General features: G+C 41.9%; 1 pseudogene; it reads left to right on the forward strand.

Moving 5' to 3' along the window:
- The first annotated feature begins 17,015 nt into the window (after positions 1 to 17,015).
- On the forward strand, positions 17,016 to 18,567 carry LOC139471074 (iduronate 2-sulfatase pseudogene; annotated as a pseudogene).
- The last annotated feature ends 370 nt before the right edge of the window (positions 18,568 to 18,937 follow it).

Raw genomic sequence — 18,937 nt, forward strand, 5'->3', positions numbered from 1 at the left:
TGGTGTCCTCCGTCGTGATATTGCTGGTATATTGCTAAAAGCGGCGTAAAACCATCCGCACTCACTCAGACCCTCGCGGACGTTTCTCCACGTTGTTTGTGAGCTGTTAACGCCGCACTCAACAACATTCCAGCTATATGACGGCGGTCTGCAAATAATCGAGTCTGGACCAAATATTCCGGTTACCATCATCGTGATCATCGATCTACACAATCGGGAAACGATGACATGCAAGTCAGCGATCCTCATCACCCGACCCTGTGCGTCTCCTCGACAAGCACGGGTTGCTGAAGACAAATTCTGAGGACAATGTTACTATGAACTGTACCGTCAAGATAAACAGAGTTCCGTTGTATGCGACATAGATTTCTTAATTGGTATGATTAATCCGTTCCTTAACCAGCCAGGGCGAGGAGGAAGCCTATAGCTAATGGTTAAAGTGATGGCTCATTACGCGGAAGATCCGGAATCTAATCCCCCCATTGTGTCAATCCCATTTCTGCCCACGTCGATATGTATATTCCTAAAAGCGGCGTAAAATCCTGCTCCCTCACTTACCCATCCGGCAATCTCGCATTAGTGTTCATCACTAACGAGAGGCAATAACAATGAACCATATGACAGATAGTCTTGATGAACCTCGATCTGATGCCGACTCATGTACGCATGCTATCATGGCAGATTGGATGTCATAAATCGAATACTGATCTTTATTGATTCAAAGAATGCAGACATGTGCTTATGCATAAATATACAACGGAACATCACAGGTCAGAATGGAAGTAAAAAGGATTTCGTTGGAGGTCATGAATGGAGTGGTGCTGACATCCGTTGAGGAGACTTTCCTACGGGAAGCTGTGATGGGGTCGTGTCGACACGAAACACGCATCGTTCTTTTCATGTCTTTCAGTCAACTCTGACAAAGAACGGTCTTGATTGCTGTACTATTATTTCGTCCGTTACAGTAAATCTGCACTATGTTCAGCCCCTAGGTCGTGTTACATACAAATAAAACTGACGCTTAATTCTCTCTCTATTTTGCGATGATTGATTTAATTGGGTCGTTAATGGGATCTCGTAGTGATTAATGTCGCTGAGTAAAGACTTACGTTAAATATTCAAGACAACGAGAAAAGGTGAAATACCTTCCCCGAGTGTTGACCTGCTGAGCCTATTATCAAAGGAAACTGCAAAATAATTTAAAAGCAATTATATGTTTATTAAACATCTCATTTCACACATTATGAGTTTCCATTAGACGGGTCATGATAAGCGATCACGCCAGCTGACGTGCACTTTAAATAGAGAGTTCATTGCAAGTGTGTTAAATCGCATATTACGTATTTTAGGAAGTCTAAATAACTTTTGAGACTCATGGATCCTGGGCATTTTTTGCTTCAGGGTGAGGTAAGTTAATGTGAAATATGGGATTGTACTTATATAGCGACCTGTGTGTGTGTGCGTGGGGGGAGGGGGGGGGGGGGGGGGTTGCTTGTAGTGCTGTCCCAATAAGGTACAATGCCGCTGTTCATATGAATATCCCATTCAGTAATACATACGAACACCGAGTTGACCAGACCTTGATTTATCTCCTTATATTTGAATTAATGCACGTGTGTATTTATGTTTCTATCTGTATACAGGTGTGAATTTATGTGAATGTCTGAATACACATGTGTGTTGGTGTGTTTGTATGAATGGACTCTTGTGTGTTTATGTGTATGTTTGAAAATATATGTATTTGTTTTAAAACACGGGTGTGTTTATGAATATGTCTGAATACACTTGTGTGTTTGTGCGAGTGTCTTAATACACGTGTGTGTGTGTGTGTGTGTGTGTGTGTGTGTGTGTGTGTGTGTGTGTGTGTGTGTGTGTGAGTGAATACACGTGTGTGTTTGTGTGAGTATGAATACACGTGTGTGTGGGTGTCTGAATACACGTGTGTGTTTGTGTGAGTATGAATACACGTGTGTGTGGGTGTCTGAATACACGTGTGTGTGGGTGTCTGAATACACGTGTGTGTTTGTGTGAGTATGAATACACGTGTGTGTTTGTGTGAGTATGAATACACGTGTGTGTGGGTGTCTGAATACACGTGTGTGTTTGTGTGAGTATGAATACACGTGTGTGTTTGTGTGAGTGTCTGAATACACTTGTGTGTGTGTGTGTGAATGTTTGTGTAAGTGCCTTAATACCCGCATGCGACATTACTCAGCTGGTAACAGTTAGTTATCCTCTGTTTTATTCGTAACCACCTTCATAATCGTCTAGTGTGGTCCTTTAACTCGTAAATCTGTATCAGATTGTACACAGTAGCTACAGAAAACAAAACTTCACGCAATGCACATTATGCTGGGAGCCGACATGGCACTCTCGAAAAACTCTTTTTAAACAAAGCGTCTCTTTTCCCGTTTGATTTAAACTTATACACTGCAACTGGAGACACTGACAAGACGTTTTTGTTTGTCAGATGAGCTTTGGGGTTTCCGCAGATAAAGCATGTACACCATTTAAAACAGCATGGAACAAATATAACAGAAAAACAGCCCGACACGCTTCAATGGCACTTTGACATTTTTATATCCGTATTTCCAGTGACTGAGAACGTCTTTGAGTTTATTATGTTTTTTAGTAATCGGAGACTGTTCTGTGTAGTTCAAACATTTTAGCAACGTAGGACTTTCTCACACATGGCACTTTTGATGTCCTCCTTGTCTAACGCGTTTATAGAGAGGGTCGTACTCTCCAGCGGAAGTGGTATCGACTCTTCCTCTCTGGGGACACATGCGTGAGAAACGAAACATCTTAATTTCAATAATTACCATTCCTTCCTTCAATGGTAAAAAGAATTTGATATCCGGTCAACAAAAAATATATGCCGTGCCATCTTTTAACCGACTACTCAGTAATCACAAAGAATATCGAGAACTCCTTCCAATAGGCTAGTCACAAGAAATGTTCGATTTTGAATTTGATTTATTTGTGTTGGCAATGTTTACCTTCGTTCTTCGAGGACACAACCTGTCCCAATTTCACGTAGCATGTCTGGCATGTACGTTAATTACTAATAGGAAAACCTTCTACCGGAGCTGGTTTGCTTTCGACACAGCTATAAAAGTGGACGTTTTTGTCGGCATTAGCTGCAATGGTTCAAAGCATGAGTGCGTTTATTCCTAAAACGCCCACCGAAAAACAAGTTCCTAAATCTAAAGCAAACGACTTTCACTCCACACACATACATCTCCTGAGAGATGCTATCTATGTACAGTCAGAGAGCGATGTGCAGATGGCTGCCGAGCCACACCTTCGAAACAAGGTTTACAATGTGTTAGAGAAAGAAATGGAAGATCGCGTTTCTTTTCAAAACTTGTTAGACAAATCGGCGGATGCGGATGTGTACTTTCTGTAGTTGAACAGTATTTCTTTATTAAGAAAAAATGAAGCATTATAGAATTTGGTTTTAACTCGTTTCTGTTTTCGATTTTTCACACCGGTGGTGATTCAAGAAACAAGGTTGGATCTAACCCAAAACTAAACCATAACACACCGGGTGTGTAAGTGAGTGAGTGAGTGGGTGGCTGGGTGCTTTAGTGAGTGAGTGAGTGGTTGGGTAGATTGATGGACGGGTGTGTGAGTGAGTGAGTGGGTGGTGGGAGGATGGGTGCATCAGTGGGTTAGTGAGTGAGTGAAAGGGGTGGATGGGCGTCTGAGTTAGTGAGTGGTTGGGAGGATGGGTGATTTAGTGAGTGAGGGAATGAGTGAGTGGGTAGCGGGAGGATTGGTTCTTGATTGATTGAGTGAGTGAGTGAATGGGTTGGTGGGTGGCTGGGTGAGTGAGTGAGTGGGTGGTGGAAGAATGGATGCTTTAGCGAATGAGTGAGTTCAGTCTGCTTTTAACTTCTATTTCAAGTATAATACGACGTGTCAGCTAAGTGTAGAAGGAAGTCTCAAAATGATGCAGGTCGTAGTCGGCTACAAATTTGGTACAACCCACACGCACGGGCATTGTGCTGACAAACCAATGATCATTATCGGGCGGATCAAAATGATATCTCACATGTGACGTCATACATCCATGACTCTAGATGCACCATTTGTTTTGTGTAGGATTGGCGTGTGAAGTTTGGAAATCACGTGAAAGTTATCGTGAAAGAATAAAAACGCTGTGGTAACACTTGGCTGATTGTTCGTATTGTCATTAAGTGGAACACATTGGAAACATATCTTCTTAACGTACATACTTCTCTATATGTTTCTATGGTTCGCGTTTCTCTTGGCGGTGAGTATTTCAGAAGTCCTTACAGTTAAGTCCCATCAATCAGGAAGCTGTCTTAAGCGTGTCGTAAACGTCAACTAAATAGGATCGGGTGGTCAGATTCGATGACATGACTAAATGCGCGTCATCGTGCCCGGATACCCTGGATCATTGATCATACATTCAATCACTCGATTGTCTGGTCCAGATTCTATTCTGCCGTGATATAGCTCGCGCATTGCTGACTGCGGCGTTAACCAACATTCACACAGTTGGATTCTTTTTAACTGACGCCTTTAATTTTAATATTACTACACAAAAAACTACTTATTTCATAGCAACCATGCTTGCCGAAAAAGGCGACTATGCTTGTCGCAAGAAGCGACAAACGGAATCGGGTGGTCAAGCTAGCTGATTTGGTTGATACATGTCATCGTATCCCAGTTGCGTGGATCGATGCTCATAATGCCAATCGCTGGATTGTCTGGTCCAGACTCGATTATTAACGGACCGCCGTCATATATTTGAAATATTGCCGAGTTAACTTAACTTTATTTAATAGTTAATATGTCATACCAGGGCAAATTAACTATGGTAATATGAAAGAATCGCGTGGTATATGAGGCTGAATCCATACCCTTTAAAACAACACTGCAGGTGGTACCATTTCCATCAAGTAAGGGATCGGTCAGTTATTACCCTGGCCTAGTGGGGTGAGGCGGGGTTGGTGCCAGAGGTAAGATTTTTTAATTACCTTCCCCTCGTCCTTGTTCATTTATCATGACACTCCCCGAAAAGATAAAATGCAAAAGCACTATATACTTTATCCTAAAATGTCCATTGTTTCACGACCCTCCCCAAATCTGGGTAATAAGGACCGCCCCCATCCCCGTCCCCCAACCCCAACCCCACCCACCCCAAGAGACTGCCTAAGCCTTTAGTAAGTCTCTACCTATAACATTTCCTCTCGCAAATTACTGTATTGAAATCCAACATTCACGCCGCCATGTGCCAATACTAATTCCCTAAATCAATATGTAGCATGATAGATAAACATTTCATTTTAGTGTGTCTGAAATTAAATGAATTATCCAAACAAAATTCTTTAACAAAAGCCGGGCTTTCGTAAATATCTTCCAGGGTGGTTTTAATGGCACTCGACGCGAAGGAGTGTAATTGTGAATGTTCCACTCAAATACAAGCCTCATCTGAAAGGCTCTCTGTACTCTGAATGAATAGGAATTCCTGATTCTAAGAGTGACTAGCGAGAGTTCCCCTGTCGTGGTGCCAGAGTTGTTGATGAACCTGCCTTTACCGTTTCGTCATGTTATGCCTTTGATTAATCAATTAATTCATCTCTGTAACGGTAGTTTCTGTATTTGATGAAGTTCACTGTCCAAACAGCATCATATTATGAGAGAGCCAGAACAGAGTTCTCATTCTCCAAGATACACAACTGACGAATTCAATAATCCTACAATTAAGCGTCAATGTAATGTTTTGAATAAAATAACAGGTCCTGTTTTTCTTTCAAGCTGAAGAAAGATTAACTATTTTGCAAACCAGGAAAGAGGTGTATCAGCGATTTTTATGATTGGGCGTTTTATTGCACATTGTTTCATATATTTGACTGTCTGTTTGTGGTATCTTCAAGAATACGAGGTCAAACTTCGTACTTTAGCCATGCCGTGTTACTTTGGAATTGCAGGAATGCCTAGTCTATCTGTAATGTGAGATACATGAACTTCCTACCCGTGAAGATCCGGGGTAGAATAGGTCTTCAGCAACTCATGCTTGTCGTAAAAGGCGACTGTGCTTGTCGTAAGAGGCGACTAACGGGATCGGGTGGTCAGGCTCGCTAACTTGGTTGATGCATGTCATCGATCCCAATTGTGTGGATCGATGCTCATTATTTCAATCACTGGATTGTCTGGTCCAGACTCGATTATTTACAGACCACCGCTTGAATATTGCTGAGTGCGGCGTTAAACAACAAATAAACCAAACCAAATCCAATTACACGTTTAAAACATTGTAAATATTTTACAATATGTGCATATTAGATATCAGTAAACAGAGATTATATATGACACAATAGATTTACTCCGTCTAAACATCATAGACAGAGGAGCAGCCAGGAATTTTACAATGTCATTAAGAAGTTCAACTGTTCAGCAGGTGCGAGGTGCAGAAAATTACGATGAACTTTAGTTACAGATTTCCATGACGAATATCGGAAGTGTGAATATAGATCACAGCTTGCTATAAAGTGTACATGGTCCCTGCAGATTCCCTTAGGGTGTGTGTGTGTGGGGGGGGGGGGAGGGGGATAGATGATGGTTTTAACATAAAGAAAAGTCATCTTCAGCGGGACAGTATTTGGAGATGGATTAGCATATGAACTATGATTCTCTTACGGTAGTCAGTGACACGTATGGTTATATTGTTGACAATATTACAGGTACATGGGGGTGTGGTGGGTGGGTGGGTGGGGGGCTTTTTCGTCACCAGGAATATCCGGATGAAATGAGGATTCACAATGTTCGACCTGGTAGAAGTGTGTCATCAAACCGCACAGCATTGGCGTTTAAACACACTCGTTCATTTACTTGTATGGTGAACTGAATGTTCATCTTGTATTAATTGTTATGCATTATGACAGAGCTGTGATCTAGAGAACAGATTGCCATTAAAAAAGAACAGGATTACTAGAAATACAGGGTATAACACCCTAGCCGATAGGCTTTCCTCAGTGACACCCGATTAAGTCAGTACAAGACTGAAAGCTGCCCCATAATTATGTATGTCAGACTAGTCGGGTAGTGCTACATATATATGTGAATACAGAGTTATTTAATGAAGAGCATAGCTGTTTAAAGTTACTAATAAGCGCGTATAAGTGTTATATCTTCACTGAACAAATAATGACGTATGCGAGTGTTTAGTGTTAACATTCCAATACATGATATCTGTATCAGCGATATTGTGTACGTTCGACCGGTGAGCAAACGTTAGCCTTACTATCTCGTAGTATATACATCTGCAAGATATTGTATTTCTGAAGATATCACGATACAGCTTTTACGATGCATCACGTTTGCACTAGCGCTTGTTAACAGCCTTGATTTGGGGTGTTTCAGTAGTTTAAATTGCTGCTCTTGATATTGTTCATTAAAATTTGATACCACAAACAATAAAAGGTTATATGCGAGGATGACTTTATAAGTGTAACAGGCGTTAATGTATATCTGATATGTATATGACATGATATATATATATATATAAAAGATGACATAAATAGAAGAATGAATAGTATTACCAGTATCTAATATGTGAAGGAAGCATTTTATAATTAAATTTAACAATTCTTCTTTTTAATAATTTTTCCTGACTCAAAAGTAAATGTAAGAACAAAATCGCGCGCAATACAATGTATAATTCTGGTCCACTTCCATATGACTACATTGCATACAATAAGCTCTCGGATCCCGTATGGACCGGTTTGGGTGGCAGCCTAGATATCCGTAGAATTGACACTTCTCTGTCTCTAAGCCCCTGAACCATATCATTTTCCCTTTCGCTTAGCCTTTTCTATAACACAAACGCCCTATATGAAGCAAGTTAGATTTCCCCCAGGTTCATCACTGAATCTTAAATCTCACTGGGGCTCCTCTTCAATTTGAATGGAGTTATTTGGAGTTATATGGAGTTGTATATTTTTAGAGACTAAGCATCAGTCTTAAAAGGCATCATCAGTTTGGAATTTGACATTAATTTGTCTACAATAGCAAAACATTGTCGCCTACATTATAACATTAAGAATATCACTGTATTAAGTGTCATGTGCAAATGAGAAAGTAGACGAACCTTGAAATTATAAATAAACATAGTTTCCTTAATTCCAAGGAATATCGAAAAAATATATATGCATATAAATACACACCAAGATCACCGTCTACAAAAAAAATGATTTAGGTTGATATTAGTTTGCGTATTTGACGATTATATAATTTGCTAAAGTATTACTCGTTTTCCCATACACAAGTACGTGCCATGAATTTAAGCGAAATTGTACGATTTCGACCTTATCATGAGAATGTGTTTATGTATCACTGTCAAATAGTGGTGTCAATAGATCCACAGAAACAGTTCGCAATTTGGACAAGGCATTAAACAATACGCAGAACGATTGAATTCAGCACTTCCGCTAAGCGCTACGAGTACAGCGTCAAACTCGGGCCTGTAATCTAACACGCGAGAACTGACCAATGAAAATCTGAGAAGTAGAAATACCGATAGAAGCTGTTGCTTGATTGACAATGTCAATGTCAATCAAGAGAAGGGGGAGCTTGATGATATCGCTCTCTCTGTCTCTCTTTCAGTAACTCCGATGTAAATAACGCCGTCATTTGGACGGAAAAACGATGGTTTGAAAGCGTTCAAAAACGTCGTTTTCCCGTCCAGTGACCATATACGAAAAAACGACGTTTTCGTGTTTCAGTGTTAACATCGTCGAAATGAGCGTTTTGCCCCACATTGTATACGTGAATTCGACAATTTCGGTGGCGGTAGTGTCATGGTGTGGGGGACCATATCCTACACCACGGGGTCTGACTTTGTTGTGGTTCAGGGAAATTTGACAGCAAATCGCTACATGAATCGCAACATAAAATTCTTCAAGCTCACCTTTTACCAATAATTGACCGCCAGAGGTAGCTGTTTCAACAGGACAACACTCCACCGCACACAGCTCGTGTTACGGTAGACTACCTTCACAATGCCAACATCAACGACTTGCCCTGGCAGTCGAAATCTCCAGATCTCAACCCAATCGAACAGCTCTTGGATGAACTCGATCGACGTGTGCGTCAACGTCAGAATACGTCGCAGACACACCCACAAGGGGTCAATGCGTTACAAGCAGAATGGCGCAGAATTCCGCAGGACAGAATTCCTACACTTATCAAGTCAGTGCCGAAGAGATGCAGAGCCGTGATTGCTGCCCGGAGCAGTCACAAGATATACGCGCAACCTTGTGGCCTAATGTGACATGACAATGAACAGGTTTCAATGCCTTTGCACAACGACAACATGTGACTATCGAGCTCCAAAATGTCATATTCGTATCTATGATATTAAATTAAATATATCGACTTTATTAGGCAAAATAAATTTACTAAAAATCTACCTGTGCCTGTCTTTTTTTAAGAGTGTATGTATGTTTTCATTTAGAAATGCTGACACCAAATTGGAGGTGAGTTGAAATTGGGTTTAAGGTCGCGTTCAAGGTTATTGCACAGTACTAGTACATAGTAACGTGCGTGCGTGCGTGCGTGTGTGTGTGCACCCGTCCGGACTGCCAGTTTTTTTAGAGCTAGCCCACTAAGAAATGCCACATTTTAACATGGATACCCCTATCACACACAATATATTGACTCCTATCCGAGAAGTCCTTGTTTTAGCCCCTGAATGCCGAGGGCCAGGCAGGGTAACAACAAGTATAATCTTTTATAGTCTTTTTGTTTGACGCTTCTGGGGATCGAACTCCTGACTTTCTGTTCTCCGGGCACAGGATCTACCCACTAGACCACGGAGGCGATCACATCAAATTGGAGATTGGGTGGCCTGGGTCATCAGGCATAATTCGCTGTACAATTAATCATTTTACCAAGTTGCCCAAGCGTCATATCAACTCTATAAAGACGTCAATAGCATAGCTATTTTATTATAAATGAAAGCATTCCTAATTTGGGGATATCATTAACATTGTAATTATGATCACCGTGGTACCTTGATCTGAGGTTATTTTTTTCCTCAACTTTCACGATCAAACTATCATCCATAAAAGCCTGTGTGTTTTCCCCTCCCCCCAATCTCATCCGCGTGCTTCTATCATAAAGTGGCCCTCGTCGCTTTACGTGCCGCCAGAAAGAAATTTGATTACTCTGAGCAAACAGCGGACTACTTTCCACTGCGGAATGTGATTGTTGGAAGTGGGTGTAAAGCGATGATGAAAAGGTTGTGTTAGAGCGCGTTGCACGAGGAAGCACAGCTCCACTTAGCTCCTTCAAGAATTGACGCGTTCAGTTTATTTCAATAGTGTGGTCTCAGAATAATCAGAATTCCATCTGTCGAATTAGGCTTACATCTCTTGTAGATACTTCCTCCGTAAACCTTGTCAAAATACTCTAGACTGTAATGGTTTCTGTCTATCCTGTATCAAAATCTTCGGTTTAGAACGTCAACAAGATGTATTTGCTTTGTGTTTTTCATATATTTACACTGTGTATTTTATGCTTTCTCTCAAAGAGTTGTTTCTACTTGGCGCCAAATTAATTTTATTTGAAAGCGATTTGGCCGATACATTTGTTTTAATGGAGTGTGTAAACTTTTGTAACGTCATGTAATTCATTCTACTTAAACATAATATAACAGTACAGACGTAGGTGCTTTTATAACAATCCACGGATTGCTGCGTAAAAAAGGTATTTGATTGAATACTGCCCTATTTAGGAGTTTTATTGAACCCCAGGCCCCAGGCCTAGGTATCGAAACAAACAGCAAATAACACCGCTTATTAGCACCGAGTAGTGTACTTCCACAAAAACAAGAGTGTTTTCCTAAAAACAACACTTAGGTCATATTAATGTTTATTCTCGTAGCGGAGTAGATGTCATCAAACTGAAAGTCCTCACCCAAGCAATGGTAATACTACCGGATGTCCATATGTAATTTCTAGTGTTTGAATGACAAATTGTTCTCAGTAAACCGTAATGTGGAAATAGATAGTTGATTGGTTTTATATTCAAGTTGGTATTTCCGCTATTCTAAGTGTGCAGTGAGACCGTCTTATCAACAGTCATTCCTGAGGCATAAATGCAAAGTTTAATTAATTAAGTCTACTCTCATTTTTTTTGCATTTATAATTAAGTCTAAAGTAAATTTCAAGATTCGGGTCTTTCATATGACTATGGTTAATCATTCGAAAAAGCGATAGAGCGAGAAAGCGATTGACAAATAATTGTCCGTTTTATCAGCCACTATTTGTTGTTTGCAATGTCCAAAGAATTATTTTGTCGGTCATCAGATTTGGAGTTGAAGCCGAATGTGTGCTCGTCCGATTTCGGGATGACATTTATTTCGATAAAGATGCATGTACATTATGCAGACAAGTGCTATACATGTACACAGTTATATTTCCCTCACTAAATACAGATGGATGAGATATATGTCTCTACCTTAAGTCACATATACGACCTTTTAGAGCGTCATTAACCCGTAACCACATTCTTTGGACAATAGAAATGAAATGCCTTGTCAATATTATTTTAAAACAACATGTTTCTTATAATTCCTTTCGATCAAACTGTCTTCGGGAATTACATTTCATGCTAAAGTGCTTGTAACTTTCCCGCTGGGGTAGACTAGATATCCGATTATAGTATAGGCCGAAGCAGGAATATACATATTTATGTAACAATTCTCCATCTATTAACTGTATGGTTAACAATTGTGCGCTCTGATGTGAGTTATGGAGTTATCCACCACCTATGTTCGCAGACAATAAGTCAGACACACACACACATATATAATTTCGATAAAACTATTCTTAAGATAAACATAAAATCTTACAAAGATAGCTGATTTAACATATGTTAAAGATAATCATAGTAACGTCCTTCATATCGTTATCAACGTTAACTATGTGCCCACACTAATTACGATGTCTCTCCTTATGTGTAGTTTACACAAGTACACATACCAACTTTGATAACACCCCAGCGACGGGGGCAGTGGGATAGCTCAGTGGTTAAAGCGTTCGCTCGTCAAGCCGAAGACCAAGTTCGAATCCCCATATGGGTACAATGTGTGAAACCCATTTCTGGTGTTCCCCGCCGTGGTATTGCTAGATTATTGTTAAAAAGCGACGTAAAACCATTCTCACTCACTCACAGCGGTGTTTATCAAATTACTATACGCAAGTACATATACTTTGCATAAGACAAGAGACACAATTCAAATTGATCATACATCAAATGTAAAAAAGAATATTTACGGACAACAGTATGACACACTGTAGCATCATATACTACCGAGAACACCCGCAATTACAAGATTGTATTTTGCAATACAATCAGCCATGATATTTAGAGCGTATTGCCATGATCCGCCACGCGCATTCGGCGATTCCCCCATCGGCCACCATACATGCTTGTCATAAAAGGCAACTGCGCTTGTCGTAAGAAGCGACTAACGGGATCGGGTGGTAAGGCTCTCTGACTTGGTTGATGCATGTCATCGATTCCAAGTGCGGCGTTAAACAACAAACAAACAAAACATCGCGCTTCCCCGATTTACGTGCGCTTTATTTCTATGCCGCTACATGAATGGTTGATGACGTTGTCCGCTCACCATATCCCCGAGGCAAGAGAGTTAACTTACTTTAAAGGTCCAGTTTCCACACTTGCCGAACTTTGCTGGAATTCATGGGCTCGATCGTAGCGCCACCAGTTACGAGTTATGTCCTGTCTATGCCTCTCCTATTGACCAATCAGATTCAACCTCTCGTATCACTTGCATTTGCTTCAAACAAAACGGTGGCGCCCAGTCAAAACGATCTGATAGATAATCAAGATATATATTGTGATAAAACGAGTCTTACATCTCGAAGTGCATCAAATCACGTGAGCACCTTGATTATAAACATGAAAAAATTCAGAACATATCTGTTGACAACGAGTTAGCGGTGCACATGATTTGCAAATCCTGCAGTCGACCGAAATCTGCATGACACTTTACGAACCGGATTTCGATTTCGGAGCGCGATTTTGATTGGACTATAACGAGACTCGTTAGTCCAGCCAAAATGTAACTCCAGAATACCAGCCTAGTTCGGCAAGGGTGGAAACTGGACTTTCAGTTAACTCACTTGCCTCGGGATGGCTCTCACACGCTTGTTTGGTTTTATTTATAGCCTTGCTTGAAATCTGGAATATGTGCTTTTTGGTAACAGATTGTAAAGAGTGGGAACATATTGATTTATGTCTACTGGAACACTGGATTTGGAATGTTTGGATTCGAACTTTTCTCGCATCGAATTAAACTGGTATATAAAGGCATATATTGTGCTTACCTCCTCTCCACTAGTTTGAACGTTCTTATAATAGTCATCGAGGCTGTATGTCATCCATGATTGACCAGTCGTTACTTTTGGAGCAAAACGCTTAATTCAACCTGGCATTGTTCAATATGTATTAAGGGGCGGTCGGGTAGGCTAGTGGTTAAAGCCTTTGCTCGTCACGCCGAAGACCCGGGTTCGATTCCCGACATGGGTACAATAAGTGAAGCCAATTTCTGGTGTCCCCCGCCGTGATATGGCTGGAATATTGCTAAAAGTGGCATAAAACCATACTCACTCACTCACTCACTCACTCACTCACTCACTCACTCAATATGTATTAAAATATGGATCGTGTGTCGAACAACAGAACCTATCTACTATTGATCTGTTTGGGGTGTTGTACAATTGAACCTGTTTACTATTAATCTACAAAGGGTGTTGTACACTGGAACCTATTTGCTATTGATCTACACAGAATATATTTGCTATTGATCAATATAATGTGTTGTACTATTGAACATAATTATTCACTATTGATCTGTATAGGGTAATGTACAATTAAACCAGTTGACTTTTGGTCTATATAAGGTGTTGTACAATTAAACCTATTTGCTATCAATCTATATAGGGTGTTGTACAATTGAACCTATTTGCTATCAATCTATACATGTTTTTGTACAAGTGAACCTATTCACTATTGATCTATACATGTTTTTGTACAAGTGAACGTATTTTCTATTGATCTGTATTGGGTGTTATACAATTGAACCTATGTACTATTAATCTATACGTATTTTCTATTGATCTGTATGGAGTGTTGTAATGTTAAAGGTATTTAATCAACCATCTGTTTCTCACTGTAGTGGAGAGCATCAAACACACAGCGATGACTCCATACACTACACATTTATGTATTTACTTATTTACCATATTCAAAATATATGCCTACCACATAAGATAGAATAAGTACCTACCTTGCCAGTGAAGCCGATCTGGAATATATGTGACGTGACTGTTTCAGCAGCTTGTACATCCAGGAGAATATGACTCATAAGGTTTACAAACTGTCATTTCCTTCATCGTTCGAAATAAAAGCTATCCTATTGCGCGGTAAACATGTCACCGATCCCCTTCTTTTGCAACTCCCGCGCGTTCAAAGTGACTGACGCTCCGTCATGCGTACCCAGAACCAGTCGCGAAGATACGCAGTCGCTGCCGCTACAAGGGGGTTTATCACTGTCCGTTGTGTTTGTTTGGTGGTATGTATAGGCTGGAACACTGGGTTATACTGTTATATATGAACGCCTTTGTGTGGTATTCAAAACGACGAATAATATATTACATTTTATGTGATATTGTGAATGGAAAGCGTTGTATATTCTGTGGATGTTTAATCTACCCAGTCAGTCCCTCCTCCGCACCCCGCTAGTCCACTCCATCAACTGCCATGTCCCTGGCCCCCCACCTCTCCTGCCCCCCCTCTCCTGCCCCCCCTCTCCTGCCCTTCCCTCCATCACCAACAGGTGGCCCGTGATTCATATTATGCATTTCAAATATTTGTTTTGTGCCTTTCAAATGGTAAGTTTTGAATATGAGAAAGGTACTTTTAAAGTAATTGCAATTAATTCATCAACCATGTGCGTTCGTGAATACAGTGATTCATCAATAAACCAGATAACACGAATAAAAGCTACCAAGTAAACAGGTCAGATACAGAGACTCCAAATTAAATATGTTAAAAGCGAAACATTCTAATGGCTGTATTACTTCATTAAAACACTGGTTAATATTTGAGGTTTATTCGTGCAGTTTGCTTTGATCGAACAAAGTCTTTCCCAAGCTCACTAAATCATCCTTTGTACAAACAACATATGCACATACGCTATCCTCCGTTGTTTCTAGAACGTGGTTTTCTCCTTTGTCTGCTCTGTCTCCATCCATCGTTCAGACTTACTTTCTCTCCTCCCGAGGACATGGTTGGTCCTGTGGTCTGGAGCACTGAACGTTGCATCACACTTTCATACACATATACACATGGCTATTGTTGTTAATGTTAATGCCAAATTGAATGGTGAATGTTGGCCTTGGGAGGCCCAACGGTCCATCGTCGTGTTAGTTCTCTCTCTCTATCTCCCCTCTCCTTCTCTCTTTCTCGCTCTCTCCACTCTATCTCTCCCTCTCTCTATCGCCCTCTCTCTCGCTCTCCCCATTCCCTGACTCCCTTCTCTCTCTCGCTCTCGCTCTCTCTCCTCTCACTCTCACCCGCTATTTCAATTATCTATCTCCCTTCTCTCTCTTTCTCTCTCTCTCTCACCTCTCGCCTTCTCTCGCTCTCCACCCTCTATCTCCCTTTTCTCTCTCTCCACACACACACTCTCTCTCTCGCTGTCTCCACTGTCTATCTGCCCTCTATCGCTCTCTCTCCCCCCTCTCACTCTCGCTCTATCTCCTTCTCTTTCTATCGCTCTGTCTCGATCTCCCCTTTCCTTAACTCCCTTCTCTCCCTCTCTCTCTCTCCTCTCACTCTCACTCGCTATTTCAATTATCTATCTCCCTTCTCTCTCTTTCTCTCTCTCTCTCCCTCTCTCTCACCTCTCGCCCTCTCTCGCTCTCCACCCTCTCCTTCTCTCTTTCTCTCTTTCTCCACTCTATCTCCCCCTGTCTTTCTATCGCCCTCTCTCTCGCTCTCCCCATTCCCTAACTCCCTTCTCTCTCTCCTCTCACTCTCACTCGCTATTTCAATTATCCATCTCCCTTCTCTCTCTTTCTCTCTCTCTCTCACCTCTCGCCCTCTCTCTCTCTCTCTCTCTCTCTCTCCACTCTCTATCTCCCTTTTCTCTTTCTCCACATACACACTCTCTCTCTCTCTCTCTCTCTCTCTCTCGCTCTCTCCACTCTCTATATCCCCTCTCTCTTTCTCTCTCCCCCTCTCTCACTCTCGCTCCTTCTCTCTCTATCGCTCTCTCTCTCTCTCTCTCTCTCTCTCTCGCTCAAATGACTTAGTTCTCTTCGGTAACATGATCTGCCTCTCTCCCTTCTCTCTCTCCACTCTCTATATCCCCTTCTTTCCCCTCTTTCGCCCTCTCTTTCTCTCTCTATTTCTCTCTCTTTCTCCTCACGCTCTCTCTCTCTCTCTCTCTCTCTCTCTCTCCCTCTCCACCCTCCATTACCTTATATCTCTCTCGCTCTCCTTCCACTCGCTCTTTTTCGCGCTCTCCACTCTTCAGCCCCTTTTATATCTCCCTTCTCGTTCTCACTCTCTCTCTCTCTCTCTCTCTCTCTCTCAAATGACTTCTTGGTTGGGAGCATTTGAAACGAACTATATAAAACAATCAGTCAATTAACATTGCAAAACAATAATATATTTAAGTTTGAGCTCATCAAAGTTAGTCAAATAAGATAATATCTGAGGAATCAAACATATTCTGAATAATCTCCTAACCTAATAACTGACTTAACTGACCTTATAACTGAGTTCATTTGTACCACCAACATGTTGGAGGAACACTGTCGACGTTATCATTTCGTACGTAAGCAGACATGTGTCCTACGTTTTTGTTCGGCACAAGACAATCCTATATCGTGACAAGGTATATAAGATGGTCTTGTTTGACTGTAACCTTAAACCTGTCACACAATTAAATCGTCCAACGACAGAAAAGACGAAAACATGGAGCTTGGAATATATGTCGTCTGCTTCATCTCGTGCGTCAGCGCCCGGATGAACGTCTTGTTCCTGTGCGCCGATGACCTGCGTCCAGAGCTGCCCATGTACAATGGCCGCTACCGTCCATCTCAAGTCCATCCACCAATTCATGCCCCGAATCTAGAAGGCCTCGCCAGTAAAAGCATGGTTTTCAAGAGGGCATATACCCAGCAGGCTCTATGCTCCCCGAGCCGCACCTCCCTGCTGACTGGGCGCCGTCCTGACACCACCCACGTGTATGACTCTAACACTTACTTTAGAGACGCTGCCGGTAACTTCACGACCATTCCCCAGTTCTTCAAGAACCACGGCTACCACAGCATTGGAGCTGGTAAAATATTCCACCAGGGCAAGGCTTCAGGAGGAAATGATCCTGCCTCGTGGTCTGAGACATATTTTGATGACTATCAACCCAGTAATTACGGGTCAAGTTGGGAAGCAGTACCGGATAATCTTTTGGACAGCCACAATGCCCTGCAGGACACGATGCTAGCCGATCACGCAGTGCAAGTCATTAAGGACATCACTCAAAAGGCAGAGAATGGAGAGAATTTCTTCCTGGCAGTTGGGTTCCACAAGCCCCATTTGCCGTTCCAATTCCCAGCTCGATTTCTGGATTATTACCCAGAAGACTCCATCCATCTTCCACCCAACCCACAAGCTCCTGACGGCATGCCTCATATTGCCTGGAGATCATATAATGAACTTAGGGGCTACGCTGACATAGCCCGACTGAATGCATCCGGCAACCCAAACACGACCTTGCCTGACCAGGTGGTTAAACAACTACGCAGAGCCTACTACAGCGCTGTTAGCTTCATGGACTTTGAACTCGGGAGGGTTCTAGATGAACTGGAGAATCAGGGTCTAGCTGACAACACGATAGTGTCATTTTTCGGCGATCATGGCTGGCAGTTGGGAGAACACGGGGAATGGTGCAAACAGACCAATTTTGACATCGCCACCCACTCGCCTCTTATGATCCGCGTCCCAGGGATGACGGACCATGGGATGAGCACAACAAAGCTGACAGAGTTTGTAGACCTGTTCCCAACTCTAGTAGAAGCAGCAGGTCTTCCCACACTGCCTACGTGTCAAGTAGACTCGTCCTCAACTCAAGACTGCACAGAAGGAAGGAGTCTAGTTCCTCTGCTGCAGCACCCAAATCTGCCCTCGTGGAAGACCGCAGCCTTCTCGCAGTACCCACGAGTGTATAACAACACGTCAGCCATGGGCTACACGATCACCACAGCCAGGTATCGCTACACTGAATGGGTGACGTTCCTCAGCAAACCCGACTACATGCCTCAGTGGGACCAGCTTCATGGAGTGGAGCTGTACGACCATCTGGCTGATCCTGAGGAGAATCACAACCTCGCGCTCCATGCTGCCCAACAAGGACTTCGCAGCCGGTTGAGGGGGCAACTACGTGCTGGATGGAGAGCCGAGATGACGGGTGGTTATGGCAGACCCATCATAGGTTGAACGGTATTGTATTAAATCTGTTCATTTGAGAAATCACTTATTTTTGTGTTATTATTAGTTCATCAATGACATCGAAAATGTAATTTCGAGCATGGTTATTACAAATACTATCTGAATCTCGAATCTCGAATCAACAAAAAAAAGTTATAATGTGTCTGAATGGGAGATCCATGTTAAACTGTGGCATGGTGTCTCAGTGGGCAAACGCTATAAAACCTGCATAAGTCCGGACTGGTTCAAGTAGCAACAGGCACGTACATGCACGTCCCTATGTTAGTGTAACACTATTGAACACGACGTTTAACACCTCACCTCATTTATTACTGCCAGCACCATACCTGTGCTCGTGGATTTCACTCAAGTTATGGGG

The sequence above is a fragment of the Haliotis cracherodii genome, unplaced genomic scaffold, assembly GCF_022045235.1.
Source record: "Haliotis cracherodii isolate W230 unplaced genomic scaffold, xgHalCrac1.p SCAF_21, whole genome shotgun sequence".
Taxonomy (NCBI): Eukaryota; Metazoa; Mollusca; class Gastropoda; order Lepetellida; family Haliotidae; genus Haliotis; species Haliotis cracherodii.